Genomic DNA, 26,437 nt, shown 5'->3' with positions numbered 1-26,437 from the left:
TTATAACTCAAGGTCCTTGTTATTATTAATTAATTAACAATAGAATTTTAACAAGATGAATACAATAAATAAATGTGTGTCTGAGCTCCCTTAATCATTAATGTACTACCAGGCGGCGGTGGAAGGGCAGGCACCACTGCGGATGTAGTCTCCATCATTGTATCCCAGTGCTGACTCACCTTGACTTTGAAGGCCCTGGTGTTTGGATGACGGACACTGCAGGCCTTCTTCTCTACTTGCACACAAAAGATGTAGTCAAAGGGGTTGGCCTCAAGGCAGAAAGTGTCAAAAAAGAGTTCAAAAGAACTCAAAAGATTTATTTAAAAGAGTCTTGCAACGGAGGAGATGGGGTTATTTCATTATTGGGGTCAAAAGTGGCCTTTTCAATCTCACAGGACTCTTTCCACCCACTTTTTTGATAGCTTTCTAGACAGTCTGGTGTGAACCCCCAAGGTCTCTTACATGGGCCCTGATAGATTGGAGGGGATTTGCCGGGGCTATTTTATTTAACTCCTCCGGGTCCAGTTTGGCCTTTTTGACAAAACCATTATTTTTCTCTAAAGTTTTGGACTTGCTGACGGCGTACACGATGATCCTTGAGACGCCCAACCTCTTGGAAATTTTTCAATCACGTTCAAGTATATTTTCTTGACTTGTAATTTATTGTAGGTTGTTAATTTCAATCACTCAACCTTCATTAATTATTGAATTAGTAAGTTTACAGATTGAAATGGAATACGTGGTATTGTTAGTGTGATACATTTATTACTTGCAACTGATATAATAAAACCTCATGACAGCTAAGCTTCTCTCCTCCCAAACCTTTTTAAAATTATCAGGATTAATACGTTATTGTTCGGGTTCTTTTATTTTTACATGCCATCAGGACATATTTCATTGATCCCTGTATGGTATCTCTGAGCAAAATCGGGATAACGCTATTTTTTCTTTTTTTTAGTTTTGAGTGACCTGTTCACCAACTCCATGAAGAAATAGATAATCAACGCATACAATTTTTACAAATAAATCTTGTGAAAAGGATGCTGATTGAAATGTTCATTCTCTAAGAAGGAAATAGAATCCTACTTCCATTTGGTCTATGAATATGGCAAAGTTGAACCTGTGAAGAAATTGAGGGAGAAATAAAGTATTGAAATTAAGTTGGAAAATTGGCTCCTGACCAGAAGTCCAGAGCAACTGAAAACAGACTCTCTGACAACAAAGACAAAGTGAATTACAAAATTTGTCTTATAAATTTGTAATATTTGTTTGTAATAAAAAAATCATACCAGCCTTGCTTTTTTATCTAAATTAAAGTCATTCTTAAAATTGTCTTTTAATATTATAAAAAAAAATGATGATTTTAGAAACAATCTGTGAAAATTATTCCAGTTTTGTCCAAAAGCCCTCATAGAAACGGCCTTAGCCCAATTAAAGTCTTCAAAATAAGGATTCGTATACCTAGAAGTCATCACCTCTGGTTATTAATATCTTTTATAGCATGAAGATTACTTGAAATACGAGAACAGCTTCCTAAATCTCAACCACAAAGATGAATAGGATTAAAATTGCATAAGAAGAAAGGGTTCATAGGAACAAGGAATGAACATTGTAAAATAAGAAAAAAATTATTATGTAGAAGACCCTCACCTCGGATGAAAAGGAGAAGAGAAGAGGATAAGCTCAATTAACGAAAATTGCTGTTTCAGCAAATGAGGAAGAAGAAGGGAAAAAGTACTGAGGGTTATTAGCTGTAGACATTTCCACTATATGGTTGTTGTATTTATGCTCCCTCTACATTGTAAAACAGGGTGGATTGCTTTGTAGGGGTCTGATCAGACTTTTCAAATTTTCAAATTGGATTATTACCGGGAGTAGTTGAGTATTGTTATTAAGAGTAAAGTAAACAGTTCATAGCTTTTTTCCCCGCTTTATTTTGACAATCAAATGAACTTAATTCGAATTATTCGATTTAGAATTTTTCAAACAGTTTTCTGACTAATCTGTAGTTCCTGGGCGATGGAATAAGTGCTTATATGCCGATCAACTATACGATTTCCATTATTTTAACAACATTTTTGAGGTCCATAAACTACCAGAACGAAATTGTTGGAACCACCGGCTTTTCTGTTGCATTCCATACTGTATTGGGCCCATAAACAGCACAAAAAAGTTTGTCTTTTTTACTATTTAAAATTTTTGCAATACTCCATCACTTATCAGCTTCTCTTATTCGGACTCACTCTATTGTCAATAAATGGTTTTCCTTTTACTTTTTCATAAAGCATTTTATCTACAGTTCAATAAATATTCAAAACATTTATTTTTTTTGTTAATAGTTTTTATTTCTTTTTTTAAGGAAATTGTAAAACAATACTTTTGCATGATGTTTTAAAAGATGAAAAGGAATCCAGAGAGAGAAGGAGATAAAGGGGCATGAGAAGGTGAAATTTGATACTCCATACATGAAAGTACAAAAGTCCAATTTAAAAAAAATATATTGGTCCGTCAACACAAAAACATACTATAAATGATTATTCTCAAAATTAAGTCCTATGTCCAAAATATTTTCTGGCTAATCTTCAGTTTTTTGTCCGTCTGCTTCCCCTTTTCACCTTGGTATCAGTGATATTGAAGAATGTATCGAATTTTTCTTATTTTACTTCCATTTTGGAAGGCTGTAACGCACAACTAAAACACGGAACAATCTAGTAACTTTTTTTGAGTGTATGCTTAACCTTTAAGCATATTTTAAGCTTCTTTGATGAAATATATTAATCTGAAGATATAGTTCACTAAAAACATCTTGCGAAATGGACTCAGAACTTTTTACGTAAACAAATAAAACGTCGTTAGTAAACGGGGTATAAAAGAAATGAATATAACGTATAAGTTATGCACGTCATACTTTATCTTTCTATCTCGAAATTATAGACAGTGACAGCAGATAGGGGAAATTCAATTATCGCAACTTCTTAATAGTACGGGAAAAAACATTGTAAAGTGCAACAAATTGACACTTTGCAAAACAAAGACTTGAATGGGCACTCGGTAGAGGACAAAACCTCAGCCTCAAATAAAATTGAGATACGCATCTCAATTTGTTCCAAATTTATGGTAGATTAAGCAATTTTAACACTTTGTGATACCATGACCTTGACCTCTCAAAATTGAATGGTCTCTTACTGTGACCATATATACTATTCATACCATGCTTGATAAAAATTAATCAGTGATTTTTCCAATAGTACTTGTAATATTTACTTTTATGATTCTCTAAAGTGCAAAATTCTCCAAATATCTTGAAAAAATAGAAATCTCTCTTCTTAGAATCTTCTTCGCTTAAAGATGTCCTTCCCTTATTATTAAAAGCGTACGTATTTGAATTTCAACTGTCCACAGTCTCCATATTATGACGATATTATGACGTACACGAAAGCATTTACAATGTAGCAAAGAAACAAAAATATTAAATGTATTTTAATTTATCAAAATCAATTGAACAATTATTATAATTACGTCTTATAAAATAAAAATTCCCCTCCTCAACTTAAAGAATATTTGAAATTACATTTCTTGTGAATAACTGTGGATTTTTGAAATTTTTCAGAGAAGCCTTTGTTTTAAGGAACTTTTTTGCAAAAAAAATTAATTTTTTTGAATTGCTGTGGATTTTTAAATTTTCTTCAATAAATTGTCTAAATTTAATTTTTTTTTTAATTTTAATATTTGAATTTGAATATAAAAAAAAACAAGGCCCCCTCCCCCCCCCACCCAATATAATCCTGTGGGTGTCCCTGATACTAAAATTGTATTTTTGAACAATTATTTAAAATAATCGAGATTTTTTTTTAATGTTAAAAATTATTTTATGAACATAAGATGAATAAAAATTAAATCATTGTAATCAAATAATATTAATTTGGGCTTTCTAGAAGACACAAATTCCTATTCTTATAGTAGAAACATAATTTTTATTTTCGAAAAAAAATCAATAAAATATCTGACACAAAAGCTGTCCCATAAAACAATACTTGATAACATGCGTCATTGTAGATATCAGCCAGTAACGCTATCATAATCAAGACTTTAATTATGTTGAATAATGGCAAAATATTTATTTGTTTTACAGATATTGAAAGTTTACCTCGACTAATTCAAATGGTAAACTGAGATACTTTACTATAATATGGGTACAACTGATCCCCCTTGCGAAGGATACTCTAAAATTTGAGACGTATTGAGAAGAACAATAACAGGGAGGAGACGGGCAAGGACTTGATGAGAAAGCATTCTGTACAATATACATTGAATAATCTTCGCATAGAGTGCAAGCCAGGATTGCACATTTTAGATTGAAGATTCAATGAATATATCTTGCTTTAGCACCTTCAATTGGTATTTATTAGGGGGGTTATACTCCCATGATACATAAAAAATCAAAGTTTTATCGCACTTTAAGGATTATATTTCTTAAAGTGCGATGACAGTCGGATTTTGTTGCAGCTGAGAGCAAACGTTTATTTAACCGAAGTTGATACTTAGTAAACTGCGGACATTGCTTAAACTGTCAACTGTTATATATGTTAACTTTTAGTATCTTGTAGGGTTTGACCAAGATTTTTTTTTATTGCTTTTCATTGTCAACATTAAATCAATCTTGAAGAACTTTTTATCACAAAATCTTGATTTAATTTCTAGTATTGTTTTTTTCACTGTTTTTTTTTATTTCCATTTTTTCTATTAGTTTTCCCTAGTTTTGGGTTAGACCCCTATAAGTTGACGGACTGAGATAACTATCAGTTACAAATTGAGGCCTGGTTTACCCACTCAGCCTCTTCTCTTGTATTAGGTTGGTGATTGCACCAATGTGCGGCCGATCCTACAAGGTTAGATAACATGAGGAGTCCGACAGTGAGAGGCAATTTTCTTTTAGTCAGAATGATGAATAAAAATAATACAAAGAATAGTGGGTTGGGTTGCTCCGGGAGTCTGAGACATTTTCATTGTCAACAATGAAACAATCTTTCCAGTATTTTCTAGCACACAACCTAGATTTAATTTATAGTGAGGATTTAGTTTTACATCCTTTTTTCTTCAATTTTCTTGTCCCAATTTTGGGGTATATCCCAATACGTTGACACACTAAGATAACCCTCTGTTACTAATGGAACCCTTGTCTCCAGGATTAGGTTGGTAATTGCCGTAGCCGGTAATTTCATTCACAGTAAATTCATTCCCCATAAAATTCATCCCTGGGCATTTCATTTCTACCTTGAAGAGATATATTTAAAGAAGTGATACGGTCTATATTTCTAAACAAGTTTGTGGTTTTTAGTGTATAGCTGTAGAGGGAGGGCTGGGCAGCTGGCCGTCGGCACTGAAGATGATCAATGACTAGTGATGGATGGGAGAGCGGTATTAATAATTAAGGGTGTATATGAATAAGAAATCCCGTCATAATAAATCTTTAATAGTGAGTAGGGATGAAATCCCGATCCGTGGATGTGATTTATACTTTGGAAAGTATGAGTAAATCTCGTCATTACTCCTCCTCTTCTTCATCATCTATCACTACTTGCTCCTAGTCCTTCTCATCCATCGAAAATCCTCAATTTCATCATCCGCTTTTCTCTTCCCTTCCACGTTTCACAATTCCAATCTACGTAAAAATAAGCAAGTTTGCTTAGGCCTCTCACTCTCTTCTCCAGGATCACTTACTCTCCAATGCCTAAAGATAGCTCTGGATTGAACCCCACAACAATGGCAACAAGGATCATTATTATTCATAGGATCTTGCTGGGATCTTTAAATATCTCATTTATTACATCCAATCACAGTTGTTCAAAATCCTGTTCATCTCCCGCTGCCCATAAAAAAAAAAAACTACAAACTAGTTTAAAAAAACATAAACCATATGGCCTCACGAAGTATTTCTCTTCAAAGTGGGAATTAAATGTCCGGGGAGGAATTTTACAGGAATTAATTTACTGGTAATGAAATAATCTAGCACATGAGATTGCACCAGTGTTAGGAAGCAGGAGGAATCCGCAAAGAGAGGCCATTTTGTTTGAGTTATAATGATGATAAGCAGAATATGTAGAACTGATACAACTCTAAAACAGACACAAAAATTAGAGAAACAAAATTGAACAAAAGAGGCAAGAATATACATTTTTTTATTTTTAAATTCAACTGTATACTTTCTTTAAAACAACAACTTGTCAAAGGAATAAAAGAAAACGGGCACAAAGGGGAGGGAGATGATGGATACGGTTGTAAATAGACGACGACTATGACGACACAAACTAATCCAAGGTGTTTATCTCCTCATCTATTATAATAATAGTAACAAGGGTGAGGGCTTTTATTTTCTTATAAATGTACGGAGATCTACCGTGTAAGTGACGTTGAGATATGTGCTTAAGGATATGATTATACCTCTTGACAAGAGAGAGAGAGAGAGCATCCATTGTGAATATCAATGTAAGTATGACTAAGCAAATGAGAAGGAGGGAAAGAGGGGGGAAGCATTTGTTTCTTATGATGAATTAAGTCTTTCTTTTTAATCAATCCAAGACAATTCAGTAGTATATAAAGAGCTCTTTCACATGACTAGGTTTTTGTTCATGAAAGTGGTTAGAATTTTGTATATAAAATTCTAATCATTTTTTGTCAAAAGAATGTTCATTTAACCAAGTGCTGTTTCATTGCAGCTTTGTTAGTAGAGTTGTAAATTCTAAGCATTTTTAGTTTGTAAAAACAAAAAGACATGGTACCTCTTAGAATTTGAGGAATATTTGAAAGGAAAACAGCAAAGCCCTCCTAATTTTTATTAGATAAGCTGTAAGCATCTGTGAGTTCAAATGAATAAAGAGTACACTTGAGACGAGGAATTTATAAATGGAATCATCATTTTTAAAATGTAACTAGCAAAGGTTTACCCAGAGGTTAAAATGAATTTAACTCCAATACAAGCGCGTGACGTATTGATAGTATATAGGTAGGAAGTCAGCTGCCAATATAGCGCCGGTATATTATATGAAATTTATAATATTATTATGGATATAAAAAACAATTTATAAACTTCAAATAACATGCAAATATATTGGCATAAAAAATTTATCTAGATGAAAATACAATTTTATATTTGTCGCTTTTGCAAAGTAAAATGGGAAAAAATTATTTTGCATTAAAAAAAGTAGAAAATAGCATTTATTGTCCCTTTTTAGAGATGCACACAAAACTACTAAGATTTTTTCGTACATGCAAAACCAAAAAAGTTATGGAGAATAATGTCGTCAAAAAAATTATCCTCGATAACTGGTGAATTGTTACAAATATGGCAAAATTATGTAATAAAATGTTTTGGAAATTAAAAAACTCTATTCTTAGTTTTAAAGTTCAAAATGTCTTATGGCATTTCTTTTTAAAAATTGACGTTTGATAATAAAAGAGACAAATATAAATGAAAAACTATTCAGAAAATGAGAGATATTTCAGTTAAACATTAATTTTATATTCTTTAACTGTTTGAACTGGATTACTCACTCTAGGAGTATTGTGTAAATTTATAATCTCACGTATGTAATGACTAATGAGTTTGGACCAAAGAAAAAATGAATAATATTAATCAATGTAAGATTAAGGAATATAAACAAACACGGCAGGAATTCAAAGGGAAGAAGTGCTAATCACTTAATTATTCGTTATCAATTATTATGATACTGTAGACATGATTGATGTATAGAGAACTCACAGAACCTCTTTTATTTTGAAAAGAGAGTTGTGTAGGTTTGAAAATAATAATATGCAAAGTTCGTAGACATAAATTGTGTGTACAAGTATGAAAGATGTGATAACCTACCATCACCAACAAACAAATATTCATATTTTGAATATATAGGATTAGCTTTACGTATATAAATCTGGTGACTTTTGGTTTTATTCTCTTTCTTTGCATTCATGGAAGACTACGGATTGTTTTTATAGTTTATTTTCTTTATTTTTATGTATATTTTTTCTTGTTCTAAATACTCTTTTTCTTTTTATTATCCTTCTTTTTCCTTTTTCAAAGGGATCGACTACTAACATAGTACATACATAGAAAAACATGCCATAAAATCATGATATTATTACAACTATGTATTAGACTGTTTCATATTTTTGCAAAAATATTTGTATCCCCTGCTCAATAATACTTTCTGCTGGGGACAATCAAAAAACAGACTTTTGTAAAGTTACAGGGCTCTCACGCTATAAATGGTGTGGTACAGGCTCGTGATGTGTCTGTCTTTGTTTAGGACCGTGCGGAGTAGTCCAGTCCGTTTCCACCTGTCGTTCTTTGATGAAATCATAATCGATCCTTCATTGCATCATAGATGATGTTTTTCCTTTTTTATTTATTCAATTTTTGGAGCTTAGCATCAATGAATCCATGTAAAATTTGATGGACAACGATTAAGCTACAGAGGATTTTGACGACAATTATGGAATAAAGACGCTATACCGGGTGGTAACTTGAAACTTACACAATTGTATTATATTGAGATTAGGTTATCCATAAGGAAATGTCATCGAAGGGAGATTCAAGGCTTATGGTATCAACTCTTCTTCGTGCGGCTAACACGGAAACAGAGGCGGCCAGGCAGCCAGGCTGACAGGAATGGCACGTAAGACCATCAACGATCTTCAGAAGAGGCTAGAACACAATACTATTGAGAGGTAGGAGGGCTCTGGAAAATAGCCCATCATAAACGCCCCTGATCTTGTTCCCAAATGGTTATAGGCTCACGGTGGCCATGTATATCAACGTTTTCAAGGTTAGCCTACTCCCCTGTTTAAAGGCAAATTTTCACGATGGCAACAATTTCTGTCAAAAAAAGGGACCACGCACACACTGCCAAAATTACAAAGAACATCTTAGATAACAACATCGCTTTCTGGGACAAAAGAATGTGGGCATTATATATGTACTCTGGATGTCAATCCTCTCGACTTTTCTTTCTGTCCGTACATCAAGTGGAGGACTTGTAGTATCCGTCATCCAAACGTTGCAGTCATGAAGGCCTCTGTGGACGAGAAGTAGGCTGCAATGGACCCAAACTTAATTTGCAATGCATGCAATTCGTTTCATAAGAGGCTTGTCGAATGAATTAAATAAATTTGACTTGGCTATGTATCAAAAAAAGATTTATAAAGATTTTTGTTAAAGATATATTTAAAGAATGGCAGATTAGTTGGAATTTGAAGATGAGGGCAATTATATCAAGGATTCCTGAGACAGGAATAAGATAAATAGAAAAATGAGGACCAATTACGGAGAAACATCTAAAGAATCCACTGCTTATCAATCTTAGAAGAAAAAAAAAAAGATATCCGAGATCATTGCCAAGAAAGAGGCCTCTAAAAGTTATCAAATAGAAGAAATGTCCCAGTTAGAAAAAGAAAAAGCATATGCGGAAACTCCAGAAGGAAAAGCTTTGTTTTACTTCAATTGGAAGAAAGAGTCAACGTTGATATGATGTGTGGCTCTTTGAATTTGAATATCGATGGTTTTCACTTCAAGATGAGTTTGCTCAGTCTGAAAAAGTCTTAATAGAATAAATTAATTCATTGATAATTGTTAATTTTTGGAGGAATTTGTGTGCTGACTTAACTTTATCTACGCTTAAAAAGATATAAAAGGTATTTGACACACTTCATTCAGCAAAACTTAGTAAAAAAAAAGTCTTCTGTCAAAATGAATTTGAGATAAGATTATTTTGAAGATGATGGTTCATACGAGATACAACTAACCTTCTCAAATTAAAAAATAAATATCATATCACTTTGCAAATTTTTAAATAAAATATTTATCAATGTAAAACCTCTCAAAAGAAAGTTATTTAAAGGTAAATAACAAAATTGAAAAATCACCGTGTATTAAAATACATCAACTATCTGATATGATTTGCAAAACTGTGTAAAACAAAAATAATTTTTTATTTATTGTAAAAACTTTTTTAATTGCGCATATATCGCACATTATCATTATTTTTTTTTTACATTTAATGAAAATAAAGAAAAAAAATTCTTAATTTATTCTCTCTTTTTTTCTGTAGAAGAAAAATAAATTAATACTTTTATAGTTTTGAACAATGTCTACTGTAATTAATAAATGTAAAATAATGAGGAATGCTGTATCTTAATCTTTATTGACGAAATAAAGAAGTTTAGTCTCCTTTCAAACTTTGAACAAATGTGCCAACTAAAGATAACATTATAGGGCAATGAAATTTTCTATTGGGCATGACCTTTATCACACCTTTTCCGAACTAGCTGTAATCAAAATTCAAAAAAAGTTCAAAACAAACTGTACCACACCAAAAATGACTGTAGAGGCCTTTAACTTTGATAAAATGAGTTGTTTTATTGTTTTTAGCCGAAAAAAAGCTAAGAGCAGGGGCATACAAATATTAGTACCAACACCGGGACAGTCTACTACCATTGGTTATTACATTACAATATGATATTATATTATTACTTCAATGGTTCTGTGTATTCCTTCTTCCCTTTTATTTGTTATTAGATTTGAGAGACATTAACAAGAGCTATGAGTACTCGTATGTACATATATTATATATACAATTCATCCAATGATCTGAAAAATATGGCGACAAACATGTAGCATCTCTTACATATTCCATTTATAGGTTTGTGGTGCTCATAAAAAGAAGTATACATACCTATTGTGAATGGAGGGTAATGTGTAGGAGATTTATCGATTATTATCAATTTCCATCATGGAGCAGACATTAATTATATTTATTGTCCTTATTCAAATTTATGTAGACCAGAACCCGCTCAATAATCATCGTAGAACTAAAGGTGGGTTCATTGAATTACTTACACACACTTTTTTATGATTATTACACTTAAGTACATTTTTACTGCAATGCATGAAAAGCTTTTTTGGAACACTTTGTTAGTGATTTGGGATTTTCTACACCCCTGATTTTATAAGCCTACGAACAAAGGGTTACCCGGCTTTGCTCGCGCTTCGGAGGGAATTAAAAATAACAGTTACTATTTGTTCTGAATGTTAAGACCCCTTCGGCACGGGCGAGCGTAAGGGTATTCTAACAGACATTATAATATAGCGCCTGTATCTTATATGAAATATATTTTCAAAGGGAGGGAGCGTTAATTATATTGGCAATTTTGATTTAGAATTAATTTAGAAAACGTCCTTATTTGTATAGTGGTTTTTTAGACGGAATTCATTTTTGATTCATAACTCAAACCTGTATCTAGTCTCCTTGAGGTCCAAAAAAGAATTTGTGTGGTTTGGGTATATAAAAAAATCCCCCTTCTATGACCCCTCCCCCTTCCAAAAAAAAAAAAAATCGACACCTATCTAAGCCTAACCAGGTTCAAAAGAGGCACCCATCCAAAGTTTCAGCCTTTAAGTCCAACGGTGTGGGAACCCATAAAGGACACGCACACACAAACTGTATTTTATATACAGATAATGAAAAAACGAAATTTTTATTGCATGGTATGTACTTAATATGGGACTAAAAGTGGGTTCACTGAATTGCTTCCGCATACTTTTTTATAATTATTACTGTTCAGTCAATTTTACTGCAATACATGATTAGCTTTCTTAAAAACCCTTTGTTAGGGAACTGGGATTTTCTACACCCCAGATTTTATAAGCCTATTCTTAATTCCTTCTAAATAACATTAGAACACCTTTCAGTATATTTCTGAAAGGTCTATATAGTCAGTAGCAAGAAAAATTCAACACCTTTGTGTCAACAAGACACTCCATTACATATACAACACTTTCTGCATTCACAATGAGTAGAGAGTTTTAATATTTCAAAATGGGATCACTTAAAAATTAGAAAATGGAACAAAAATCGTTGTGGAAGATCCGTTTAACTAGACTCCTGAAGATTTTGCCAACTTTAAATTTGTTCCAACTACTAATCCCGACGTTGTCTTGAAGTTTGTTTAAAACTACCAAAGCTGATTGAATGCAAAAATGAACTGAAGAAAATATTTAAAAAGTCTTGATTATACAGCAAAATGTATTAATTAATTTTGGTAAATATAAAACCACCCTAATTACTTTAAATTATCCTTATAAAACTGTATTTTTCTGTCAATATTAATTGCTCAATTTCAATATTTTTGATCCTCAATTTTTTAAAGATGTAGCACTCTTTTTTTGCTCGTTTTAAACAAATAATTGCTGAAAAATCTTCAGTCTATGAATAACACATAGCCTCTCTTAATGTATACTAATTTAATCAAATGAAGACCTCTTTTACTTGTTCCCAACATTAGAATATTATTTATTTTTTGCGTTTTATTATCAAAAAATTTAAAAAATAAATCAATAGTAATTCCATATCAAAATTTAGGTTTTTGAAAAATTAGAAATGTCAATTTTGAATAGTAGGAATCATAAGGAAAGTGTGATACAATTTTTTTAAATACAGTTTTTAACATACATTAATTCGATTTAGTATATTTTTCGGATAAGTTTTGTTAGTCCCTTGAGATTTCACTTAAACAGGTTTTACTACATATTAGTATAAATACAATAAAATAAAGTACGGACTTATAATATGCATTTCGGAACAATTTCAATCACAACACAACATCAACTTGAAACCTCTACTACCAATTAGAAAAGGCAAAATTTGACATATATCCAAAACCTTCACCATATGATTTTATCAAATAAAAATTCTAAATTTTAGTATGATAGGGAACCTTCGGGCAAAAAAATATATACTAATGTGCTATTGAATGGATAATACGTAAGAATCAACGCATGATAACAGCTAAAGGGAGAGAACACATAATGTTCCCTTACACATATTTACCTTTATTGTATCACGCAACCTTCTTCATAAAAAAGGCCCACAGCGGATGTTAATTTGCAAATTTGTTCTAACTATTGAACTACCGATCAATAAATATTGCGAATTGTTCACAGCTTAACTAGTTCTAATTTAACCAATCAACGTTAAGAGGATGCTGGCGTTGCAGGGCTGGACAAGAAAAGACAATAATATATCTATAATAATTATGATTATAATTAGTTGTAAATAATTTGTAATTAAAATTATTTAAAAAACGAGAGTTCCTCTCTGTGCTCAGGAGTCCATTTAATCCTGGTTGGCTCATATATAGGGTGAGTAAGCTATATGTGCCACAAGGATGATTATTTTCAAACGCAATTTCCTATCCACTAGTTATCAGATTAAAAAATAAAACCAGATTCTGGAACTTGATGGATTTTTATTTTTTCCATTAAAAAAATCACCTCCAGCCTCAATTTCAATCTCTATACGAGACCAAAAGCACAAGCAGGCATTGGCCCCTTGGGCCCTTGGTAAATCCTGGAATTTTTTCTTATTCTTTGGTGTTGTTGGAGGTTTGGTTAGCTTGTCGATCGATCGCATCCACACAAAAAATCTATCAGATTTAGATCCGGCGAGTTTGGACACAAAAACTCCGGCAAGATGAAGTCGTCAAAATTGTTTTGGAGCCATTTGATACTTTTTTTTTCAAGGTGTGGTAGGGAGTCGAGTCCTTCCATTGACAATTATGTCGATCCAGAGATTTGAACTTGGTCCCTACCACGTCCAGGTAGGAATCATTGTTAACTGATGGGCTATAGAGAAAACATGAAGATGAATAACGTTTTTATATTGTTTGACCTTTCCATATGATAAAATAAGAATTTATTTTGCTCAATAATGTAAATAATTAAGTAATCTCAGGTATCAGTGGAATCACCTTAATTGAGCTGATTCCGATAACCAATCCCTCAAAAAAAGACCGATACTTGCCTATTCCACTGCATCCAGACACCCCTAGTTTTCATCTAATTACCACATGTGTATGAAAGTTTCTTTATATCATCATATTTGTATGTTTCTTCAAACCTTTTTTTTTGGAGCAGGTGTTCGAGTACATATACTAATATAAAATAATTTATAGAAGGAAATTTTCATTAGTGATACAAAAATAAATTGTTTTGTCTTTCTTTTTGCCTGTATATTCAAGTAATTTGATAATTGAAAGGGAACTTTTATGCTTCTAAAGCGATGTTAACTTGGGGGTTTAACGTGACTGAGGCTTGGGTCAAGGATAAATGTGAAGAATCCTGATTTTCAGATTTGGAAATTGGATTTTTTTCCGAAATACTTTAACGGCGTGTTTTTAAACACATTTTTGTGATTTTTATATAACATGAAATGATGGGATTTTTTAAAGCAAAATAAAGAGGGGGACCTGGACCCTTCTAAAAATTAGGGTCCTGAGATAGAAGTATTAGATCATGATAGTAGTGGATTATTAATTGATTAAATAATTTATTAATGGCGATTACCCAAAGGTATTCCAAATGTCGGTTCTTCGTAAATAAATCCATTTCCAATAACCCTATTTAGACAAATCGTACCAATTAAGAATTATTCCATGTCATTAGATTTGATAAAATTCCTTTTATCCCACAAACTGATTATTTATGGAGTTATACCTATTCAAAGAATTTTACAAATTTTAAATTATGATAATGAATTAAAAAACGTTTTTTGTACATATATTAGGAATTGAATAAATGAATTGATTTACATAAATTACACAAATAAATACTCAAAAGTTAAATTACAAGTAGTTTGATTTTATAAAGTCTTATGTCAAACCATTATTTGGCAATATTCATTTTCGACGATTAACGCAGGTTCCTCACTACTCCAACTCAAACTAGCAATTGACTGTATTTCCAAGTGTACTTAAGAATATTCCTCTTGACTAAATCCACGCCCACCCCTCTACTAATTCTACAGTCTGATTGACACACATTATAAAAAAGGAAGTTATTTTGCTACACCATAATAAAACTAGACAATACTGCGTGCAATGTAAAATCGCGAACATTTTGATAACTAGCAAATAGGGTAAACTTTTATATGAATGAAAATGAGTACAAAATTGAGGCTTTATCACAGATTTCTTTATTGATAAATCTTTCTATTTTTCAAAATAATTTCCTTTGACTGCTACCATGGGCTCCGACCTGGGTCTAAAGGCGCTAGAGTACTTCTTGATGAAGTACTCGGACATGGCTGCCTACTGCTACTAGACATAGTCCATAAGGTGATCCATATTAAGGTTATTGGTAGCATAGGCTCTTTCCTCAAATATGCGCTAAATGGCATAATCAAAAGGGGAATAGTCTGTGGAGTGTAAATCCTATTATTGATTGACCCCATTTTGACATCTAATAGTTTTCATTGCTATAAAATTTGATTGTTTAGGACCTCTAACAACTTATTAACGATACTGACATCACGTAAAAATGATCTCTTTATATTTTGTGTGATTCTCGTCTATCCACCCTAAGTAATCAATAAAAACGAGAATCCCATGGTATTTACATTATCAGACAATGCGTAGATATGTCGGTAGACTACACATAATATGATTCTTCTACCAAAGAAAACTTTTGATTCATTCCTCTTCCTCTTGCTATATATACATATTTTTTTTTTTTTACATGTAAATAATCTGATTAAATAAGATTAATACTTATTATTTAACAAAGTTAGATTCTTAAAAAGTTTAAATTAAAAAACTTTTCTATTCTTTAGCCGATATCTATTTATTGTTTCTTTAAATATTTGAGTGGACAAATCATACTGTTGTCCCTATATGAACTTTACTGAAATTTTTCATGTAGGTTTTTAAGGCTCAAGGGGTGATTCTGGTAACAATTTTTTTGTTCCTTATGGTAATGGAGGCCTTAAAATAGCAATTTTTTAAAAACAAACGACTATTTCATATTAAACAAAAAATAAAGACAGCTTAAATAATGATTCACGCTGCATGTTGGAATGTATATTTGCACACTTCTTTTTGAAGGAGATTATAGAATAACAGAAAGGATTTTGGATCATAATATTTAAGTTGAGCAAATGACTGTTCAACTTGAATATTTTTTCTTCTCTAAACCTCATAACTTTTTTTGAAAAAAAGTGTGCTTAGATACATAAAAAAATGCAGCGAGAAAAATTCTTTATTTTTTCTATTATACGAAGCAAAAGAATTCAGAATGAATTTTAATTTCTTAAAGTCCCAGGCAACACTGGGCAAACCTACTCCAGCATAACAATAAAAACTCTTTGTCAAATGATAAAAAATAAGATAGAAAAATAGTTAGGAATTGAATTAGCTCAGTGAACAATGTATCCGGAAAAATTGGTCGATTCCCGGTTGCTCCTAGAGAAAGAAATATACAATATCCAGTTTAAGACAAAGGCGTGTAAAGATATAATTTCAGTGTTGGAAGAAAAAATATATATACGATAATAACATGTTCAACAAATCCTTATAATAAACTTAAAAAACCAACTTTGTTAACAAGAAACTATGACTTAAACATTGAACATTAGGGTGGCCATAAAAATAAAAAGTTCGTTAATGGACTATTTATATTTCAATGTTATGTATATAAATAAATATACATACCAAATTTCAAATGGATAGGAAAGCATTTTTTGCTCCCGACACTGGATTGAAATATCAAAGTCTCACACTATTTTATTCTAACTCATTTCTTTAGCATTTAAATTATTATATTATAATTTAGTATCTTGTTTAGAAGAATTTCAAAAGTATACTCCAGTGGTTCTCAAACTTTCTTCATTTACTTACCCCAGACGCAATATATTGTCAGCTACGTATCCCTACCAAAGTTGTAGTACAAAAAATATATTATTTTGTAAATCTTAGTTACTTCCTATAGATTCCCCTCATTCCACCATCTGAGAATCACTGCATTATCAGGGGCGTCTGCAAGATTATACATATATATATATATTTTTATTTTTGATGTGGGAGCTTGATTTTTGGATTACTAATGGTAATAAATTTCAAAAATTCACAGTTATACACAAAAAATTTCAAAAATACTCAAATGTTCGCAATAAAAATGATTTTTTTTAAAAAAATTCAAAATTTAATTAAAATTTTCTGACCAAAAATTCCAAAAATCTACAGTTGTTGACAAAAAAATTAATTTGTTAGAAAAGATTTCAAAAATCTTTAGCTATTCACAAAAAGTGAAATTTTTCGACAAAAAATGAAAATTATATTTTTTGAAAAAAAAAATTCTAGTAAAAAGTAAACATTCCTTGATTGGGAGAGAGGACAACAGCCCCTCTGTCCCACCTCCTGTGGACTCTCTTGAATATAGATTACATATCTGTATTACACCAGCAATAAATATAAGAGAAAAAAAGTATTTTAGAAATGAGACAATCCGGAATTAACTTATTCATTCTTTGTTATGCTGTTTTTTAAGATATTGTATTATTGTTTCTTTATGTATTTTCTACTTAGTCCGTAACACACATATATATGTATTAGATTATGGTACTAGGAAAATTGCCCGTGGAAGATTGCCCCGGAGGAAATTGCCATGGGAGAAAATTGCCAGTTAGGAAATTGCCCGTATTTTGTTCAAACTTCATGTTGAATAACAACACTTTATAAATTTGTTGAATATTATTTATGACAAAAATCTAAACATATTTGTTTGTTCCATCTCCCAAGGGAGAACCTTCAAGTGTGAGTAATATTATTGCAATACAATTTCCTTGATATTTTTTTTTAATTCATCCAATCTGCTAAGAAATGGATTGAGAAGATTGATAAGGAGGGGGGATTTATAGTTAAGGACCTCTTAAAATATAGTCGAATACCCTCTACCCTCAGATTGCTCCGCGTGTATTCTGGGATTGCAAAAAACCATCTCCAATATATCCAAGGAATATTTCTAATAACAAAAGATTCGTTCAGAGCCTTTGGGTTGTCAGAGGTACTTGGGGGTACCCCTGAATCCTTAAAACCACCGCCAATTCATCCAATACATTCAAGGAATCCCCTTTATTAAAAAAAAATTCCAAACTCTTGGGTTGTACGGGGTATTGTGGGCGGTACCCCTGGATCTATAAAAAAAACCACCATTTCATCCAATACATCCAAGGAACCCCTCGTATACCAAAAGATAGTTTCAGTTTAGTTTAGTGTATGTTTTTAACTATCCCATACTACCCACGGGACCCCGGCCAACTCGAGGGCTTTGAAATAGTTGCTGATGTTAGAGGGATCCTTGGATGTATTGGAAATTGGCGGTGTTTTTTAAAAAATCCCACACTGCCCTGAAACACTTGCCAATCCGAGGTTGGAGAGTATTAAACATATTGTAAGCGCCCCTAAACTATTCATCCCCCCCCTCCCTCCTCCTGCTATGTTGCAATAATATTACTTGCACTTGAAATATTTCCTTGGGGGATTGAACAAACAAATATGTTAAGATATTTGTAATAAATATAGGAGATACGGGTTCTCCTAACTGGCAATTTTCCTACATGGAAATCTTCCACAGGCAATTTTCTCCAGGGCAGTTTTCCACGCACGATAGATTATATATATATGTGTTACAGACTAAGTGGAAAATTAGGAATTTTTCAAAATCCCCGGCAATCTTCCAATTACCCATTATTGCAGGAAATGTCCAAAATGTCAGAGCAACCTGTAAAATTTCCAATCGAGTGTTTATTTTAAGTTAATGTACATTGTCAGATAAAATGATTGTGGGTTATTTGATTGTTACACAGTTCATTGCAAGCAATTTGATGAGTAAGGATTGGATTATGATACAACTTCATTGCAACTGATTTCCCGGGCATTTTGCAAATGCCAAGATTTTTGTTTCACAAAACATTCCAGCAGCTATCGAATCACTCATTACTACAAAAAAAAGATGAAGCTACTATCGGAGTTTACTTTATTAAGGCATTCCATTCGATAAATCATTGTCATGTTTTTAAAACTATGACACTTTTCCCCAAAAATTTTTTTATTCCTGTGAGGGCACATTTATATAATGGTTCATCTACTCTTTTCGTTAAATGGAGTAGAAAGTACACCAGTTTATCTGTAAATAACCTGGAGATTTTTTAATTATTGCATCCATAGAAAAATTAATTATACATATTTTAAAAAAGTACCAATTGTTAAACGGCGGGTTTGGTTTTTAAAAGTTCCGTCATTGATATTACTTTATCAGTTGAAGCTAATGCAGAGCCCCAGCTTCTTAAAAGAATCAATATCCTACTTGACTTCTTCGAAAAGTATGAGTAAAGATCTGGTTTAAGACTCAACAGACAAAAGATCTCCATTCTTCCTCTGGGTGCTTGGAAGCCCCGTGAGGATCAAAAAGTAAGAAGTTGTAAAGTCAAAAACAAAATTGAGATCTTGTGCATGATTTGGGAGCGTCAATGTGCTCATATTCTGAATTGGCATTCTGTAAATTGTGCTATTTACGGAAACCTCGATATCTTCAGAGAAGAATTGATATGTATAACACACAAGTAGTTCCCCTAGTTATATACAGAGGCACTGCCTTGTCTCAATTTGCTAGGAGGGTGATGAAAGAGGAACATGAGTGGAAATGATATTTGACCCCATAAAAAGACCTTAAATCCCTCATTGGAGGCGGAATTGCACTTTTAGTGAATATAATTCCAAAAAAATACATTTTTATCGATATGTGCAGGAAACCGGACGTTGAATGGATGAGATAGATTTCATCCAGCGAGCTCGACCATAAGCTCGTGATTGGTACTGACTTCACTACGAGAAAATTGCTGCTCACTCCCCAGTATGGGCTGCAGCTCAACTCATACTTTGGTCAGCTGTTCCTTTATTCAATGGGGATCCTATTCTGGATATAATTCGAGGCAAAGTTAAGAAGCCTGACTTCTTTAGGAATCTTATCACTCCAAAGAAATTAGAGGAGAAAGACCTAGAAATAAATATTTTAACCTTTCATGGCCCAAAGGTGCATTACCCCTTTTGCGGTGGTCGTTTTTACTTCCCTTGAAAAAGAGCAACAAAAGATTTTATTGTTCCTAGATACTGGCATCTTAAAATGACTTATTAAACCCACAGACGAAGCTCAATCTATTTGTGATTACTATTTAAATTTGTTAGGACTTCGAGATAATTGGAAAAAAGAATTTGATCTTCCCTTATGTCTATTTCGAATAGTAGGAAATTTACCGCACAATTTCAGATCTCTGCCAATTGTATCAAATTTTATAAACCATGCAAAGATTGTGGGAAATTTTTTAACACTATACCGCATGACTTTGTGGATCGCAGGTCTGTCAAAATTCTACTAAGAATCGTCACCATCAACATCAAAGGTCTGGAAAATGGACCTTTTAATTTAATCCAACCTTCTATACTCTTCAGATTATCTCAACGGAAGAAACAATCTCCACACAAGTCTAAAGTTATTGATGTTTGCTTTGTTGAATACTAAGGTATTAATTGCTGGTAAGCTTACATCCTATGACCCAATATACTCTTACGAACTTAGAGAAATTTTTAAGGCATCTGTTGCTAGATATACCACCCCTTCCTTGAAAATCCCCAATGCTAATGACACATCCTGGATCCCGGTGACAAAAGAAGTGAAATTCTATCCATCGGTATCACCCCAACATAAGAAGCTACTAAAGTCAATCCTCAGAAGTTTTAGAATTTTATTTTTCAACTGGCCTCTTTCATATAAATTTTTGAAAGCTCTTCATATATGAAGCAATAACTTTTTTTCTATAATGCTTAATGATATTAAAATATATTATGAAATAGCCATGATTTATCAACTAAGAAAACATAGGGTACTTTTGTGTTAGAGAGGTAACATCGTAATATACGAAACCAAATTGAATATTTGTGTGTGCTCATAAAAAGACAGAGAGTTACTCTCAGGATGTGTTGCGGAGTTTTAATTCTAAATCCTTGTTTGACTCAGAGTAGAATATAGGACCGAGATCGGAGTAACTATCGGAGTCCTTGTTTATTTCCTATTTTTCCCTTGTCACAGCTGCTTATAGTGATAACAGCTAACCCGCTCTCCTCTGTTTTTTTTTATACAGGGGCAAATGCTGTCGATTAGCATCCCTACCAACACAATGTAACAGGATTTTTGCTGAATGTTTGTATTAATTTGTTATTTACTTTGATTTTCATCTATATAGTCCTTTCATGTCGAAATATAGCACGTAATCGTACTTATAACCTTCAAACTTGTTTTTGTTTCAAAGGCAAAACTTTAGAGTTTGAAATTTATAATGGTCATTTTCGTTTTCTGCGGTTATATAACAATAATAATAATTGGTGATTTCAGCCTCCAGACATTCCAAGACCTTTATTTTATTGTATAGTGTAATTGTAATACTATAATATTTACATATATATTTAATCAGTGCAACATCTATACAATTAATGGGTCATTAAACAAACCCACTCAAAAAAAAAAAAAAAAAAAGACGGCTCACATATTTACACTTACAATTTGAAGAATTTTGGAAGTGCAGCTTAGCTCTCATGACGTTTTATTAGATAAGCTGTAATAATTCGTGTGTGAAGAAAATCTCCATAAATTACTACAATGTCGAATTCCAACAAGGACTTATGCTTAAAACTCCCCAACAAAACCTCACTGTTATTCTATACTATCCACGAACTCACGCACTTTATAGTTAGCTGTTCCCTCCTTTTCGGACTCGAAGCAAAATAGTTACATCCAAAAGTAGTAATTAATGATAGTAATAAAAATACCATCACAATTGTAATGAATAGGACAACGTAGTCTCTTACATAGACTTGAATAAAAAGCTTGATGTCCGTTTCTTTAATGGTTCTAGTGTTTCTACTACATCCATGTTTGTTAACAGCTGAAATTTAGATCAAGATATTTCCCAAATTGTCACTTTTATACATTTATTTCTTTATGGAGATAAGCATAGTTGAAAATAATATGATCTGCTTAGGACTTTTAATGTCAGTACTTGTAATTAATTTTTCTTAAAAAGGTTGGTGCTTTTTTAGCCAAGCAAGACATTAACAACACAATAATTTATGAACGGAACAATACTCTAAATGACGTCACGAGGGAATGATTTTACCCTCTTTAAGGACCGACAACGCTACGAGGGAATTACGACAAAGTCGATCCTCAATTCTACTCCAGCACCAAAAATGAATTACACATATAACTCTGACTTTTCTATACTGTTGTCAATATTACTTAATTTCTGTGGAGGGACATATAACAAAATATATCATTGATGTATACGAAACCGGTTTGAACATTTTTCTTTTTGAAAATAAAAGGCGGATTTATTACATAGTTATAATTGTAGTCCTTGTTTACTTCAATGTACAATTGAGTATGAGTATTTTTTCCTATGTCTTAGTTTATTTTCTTGCTTCCCTCGTCACAGCTCCTTGTGACTTATCCAATGAAACGTCATGACAGCTAAGCTGCTCTCCTCCAAAACATTATTTAAATTATCAGTGTAACCAACTTCATTTTCGGTTTCTTTTTTTATCCCATACATCATATTATTTGAATTTCTTCCCATAGATATGTATGAAAATCCTCGTTGTAATGAACCCAAAAAAAAAAAAATGATTTATCTTTTTTTTTTTTTTAAAGTAGCTGTTAAATTAACAATTACTTTTGTTATATGTATTATGTATGTATATAAATATCATATTTCAAATAAGGCTGATCATGTTGAAAAAGACCTCATTGAATACAATTCTCTAAAATTATGCATTGTAAGATAATACAAGCGGGCTTTTGGAAGTCCCTTAAAGGGCTCTCATCCATTATGTATCTTATGCCTTGTTATCTACATAAGAAATAAGGGATTTTGTATTAAGCCAATTAATAACCAACACTTCAAAGACTTTTTTTCTTATCTTTTCAGAAGAAAGATTGCGTGATAAAATAAGTATGTCATGATTATTTTTAAATAAGTTGAACTTCCATTAAATTTTGTTATACTGGTTAACTTTTCCTACCAATGAATGAATGAAATTCATGTAGCTGGAAAAAAATGGCCACCTATTAACTGACTTAGGACCTTTCTTTCTCTTTATTTCAGATGTGAAGGTTGCCAGACTCATTAAGGATAATCACATCTTTATTATTTCTATATTGTATCATTTAAATAGGAAAAAAAAAATAGTTGGTAGTTGGCCAATTCTTCCCAGCCAGGGAATTATTATTCGAATATTGCAGAGAATCATTCAAAGCTTAACAAAAACGAATTCTAATTCGACCCATCAACAATCAGAAACCTGATAATGAGAAATTACGTGAAAACATCGACACCTGAAAAAAAATACAACACCGTGGTAAACGTAGATTTGTTGAGCTGCAATTAACTTTTGTTAATCCAGCTGTAAATATTATCTACTATGAAGCGATTTGGGTTATTTTATGAGAAAAGGTTGTAGAAGAGTATATGTATATTGTCCTGCATATTTTTAAATTAGTTATACTCCAACTGGCTGTTGTTAAGCATTTCAAATTAATAAATGAATTAAATTCATTGAGCTGCAAACTATTCATTTATTGCGGGTTTTTATTTTTTTTCCATGGAAAGGCTGTGAGATACAATACGAATAGCCTCGTCCATAGTACCCTTCTAATACTTTCTTACCTTTATTGTATCAGTGAGGAGAGGGGGAGAAGCAAATAAACAAGGACCAAGGTAACTCCAATCTCGATCCTCAATTCTACTCTGAGTCAAACAGGGACTTACAATTATAAATCCGGTACAAGTCTTTAGGGATACTCTGCGTCTTTTATGAGCATTCGCAAATGTCCAATCCTGTTTTGTATTTATTATATACATGACAGCTTGTATGTAATAGGAAAGAAAAGTAACTCCTCAGGAATTTCATCCTAATGATTTAAATAAGGTTGTGGTAAACGTAGATTTGTTGAACTCCTATTAGCTTTTGTTAAGCTTGCGGTAAGCATTCCCTATTATTAACATATGGCAGGCAGGCTGGTTTATCCAAGAAAAAAAAGTTGAGAGATACAAAAAGGTTAAAGTGGGGCTCATTAGCGCTTACACGTACATTTGTTGAACCCAAATTATCTGAAGTATTAAGCTAGGTGTCAAAAATTATCTATTATAAAATAAATAAACTCCAGGGCAGAAATGAACAAGTACCAACTGATTTTGCACTTTTGTTTTTTATTATAATAATAGTGTTATAAACGTTAATTCGTGGAGTTCGAATGAGATCAGCTGATCATGGAAAGTCTTCTTTTTTTTTTTATTCGTGCAGTCTACATTTTGTTTTTGGTCCGTCTTGTCTTTTTCATGGGCAAAGTGCATTGAAATAATATATTTTAGAAGCTAGTCCCTCTGACAGTGGCTTCCAACCTTCATCATAATTTCGTAGACCTAGAGCATGTATTAATTTTTCTTTTTTAAATGTCTTTATTTGCTATGAGGAATACACTGCTTTGCTCGAAGTAATTAGGCGTCGACAAACAAACAGGCAAATTTTGATGCCCTTTTCTTTTTAATATGACGCGCTGAACTTTAATGACAAACTCTCGTTGCTACATTATTATTTCTCATGTAGTCATGCAGTTCTAAGATATTAAGCCTACAATCAAGAATGAGGCCCTGATATACAAATAGACAAAAAGGATGGTGATCGATCCCAATAACCTCTTACAATCTGCAAAATAGGTTTCTTTACTCTTCGTATAATTATTCAGTTGGTAAGCAGGGTCATGTCTCCTATTTACTCATGAAGAAGAACCAAATTCCCTATTGATCAGCATGCACAGTGAAATATATAGTATGAAGATAAAAAAAACTTTTCGGTAACGAGTACAGTTCATCCTTTCGCGTTTGACAAGGTTAACCATGATATTGGTTCTTTTTTCTCTCAATTTTCGGAAGAAAGGTTGAAAGATTTAAATATATAATAATATTGAGAGTTCTTCAAGATCAGTCAAAACCCATTAAAAGTGGGGGAGGGGCAGTGTCATAATTATGACTTCATACATTGCAGGAAGCAAAATTAGTTATTATAAAATTACTTAATTGATATTACCTACGAAATGGTCAAAATTTTGATTCCTTATTTGAAAGAAGGGGAGATATTCATTTACCCCACACATTGAAATCCCTTGCTATAGATTATTTGTTATTGGCCTTGATTTTTGGCCTTCATTTAATTCAAAAATACATCACACCAAAATTCTGTTCAGTCAGTCCTTATTTAAGACGCAGATCAGTCTTAACTTATTAAGGTGGATTGTTGACGTCATACATTTTTTTTTTGTAATCTGTTATAGTAGTGACTTAAGGACCGACCTCAAGGACTGATAGAATAAGTCCTAAAACTGTACTGGACCGAATAAATAAAGACTGACACAAAAGTAAGCACAACTTTATATAAAATAACAACGGTAGTCGAACATATAAAAAGCAAAACAAAAGCTCCTATGTTAGGGTATAAAAAATATAACAAGAATGTATTATTTTGTAAATATTTACTAATCTTTTAGTGTATTCTGATCGTCCATCACAGAATCTGGTTATTTTCTATACCAAATGTATCTTCCCAGACCCATGAATGTGGTTATGAATATCACATCAAAAGTAGATTCCGTTTGCAAGATCCATATCCGGATGATGTCCACATTTTTATGGGGACTGTAATGAAAGAGGAAAAGTCGAAAGAATGTGTTCAAACAATATGGGACCCTAAGCACTCAGCCAAACAAAGATACATGTAGATACACTGATGACCACGAATTATTCTACTTTATGGATAATGTATTTTCTTTTACTGTCATTTTATGAGAAAACTGATTTAACACTTTTGAAAGATTGTATATTTATTTAGTACAGATATTTATATTAATAAAATTGGTCGTTCCCTTAAAAAGGGTAAAAAATCATGTTTCCCAAGCTTACCCTCGAAAATATTCTTCAGCAAAAAAACAAACAAAAAAAAAAACAACAGAATTTTTCAATATATGGCAAAAGAAATCAATGTGGTTGCCATCCGACAGCGCCATTGTAGCAATATTTATTTTTTTTCTGTTCTAACTTTTAACAAATTTACTTTTACATTTACCGCAATACATGCTTTAGTACAAAAGTAATAGCATTGAAAATGTCGAATTTTGTGCATGGTAACGATGATTTGCGGACAAGAATGATTTTATATTACAAATTTGTTTTTATGAAAAAAACTTCTGCAGAATCGCATGGTAAGCTTGTCAAAGCTTAAGGGGAGGTTTTTTTTGATAAATTAGAGTGCTTTGAGTAGCTTAAAAAATTAAACATTGACAATTTGGACGGGAGAAACGAAGACCGTGGAAAACCCCCGAAAAAATTTGAACACAGGGAATTGCATGCCCTGTTGGTTGAGGATGACTCTTAAACTCAACACAAACTTGCAAACCAATTGAATGAGACACAAGAAGCCGTCTTCATACGTTTGAAAGCCACTGAGTGAC

The 26,437-nt window shown here is 32.3% G+C and overlaps 1 pseudogene; it reads left to right on the top strand.

Annotated features, from left to right (window-relative positions):
- Positions 1 to 8,665: 8,665 nt before the first annotated feature.
- On the top strand, positions 8,666 to 9,811 carry LOC121123586 (uncharacterized; annotated as a pseudogene).
- Positions 9,812 to 26,437: the final 16,626 nt, after the last annotated feature.

The sequence above is a fragment of the Lepeophtheirus salmonis genome, chromosome 8, assembly GCF_016086655.4.
Source record: "Lepeophtheirus salmonis chromosome 8, UVic_Lsal_1.4, whole genome shotgun sequence".
Lineage (NCBI taxonomy): Eukaryota > Metazoa > Arthropoda > Copepoda > Siphonostomatoida > Caligidae > Lepeophtheirus > Lepeophtheirus salmonis.
The sequence above is the reverse complement of the archived record's forward strand: the minus strand, read 5'-3'. Positions and strand labels throughout refer to the sequence as shown.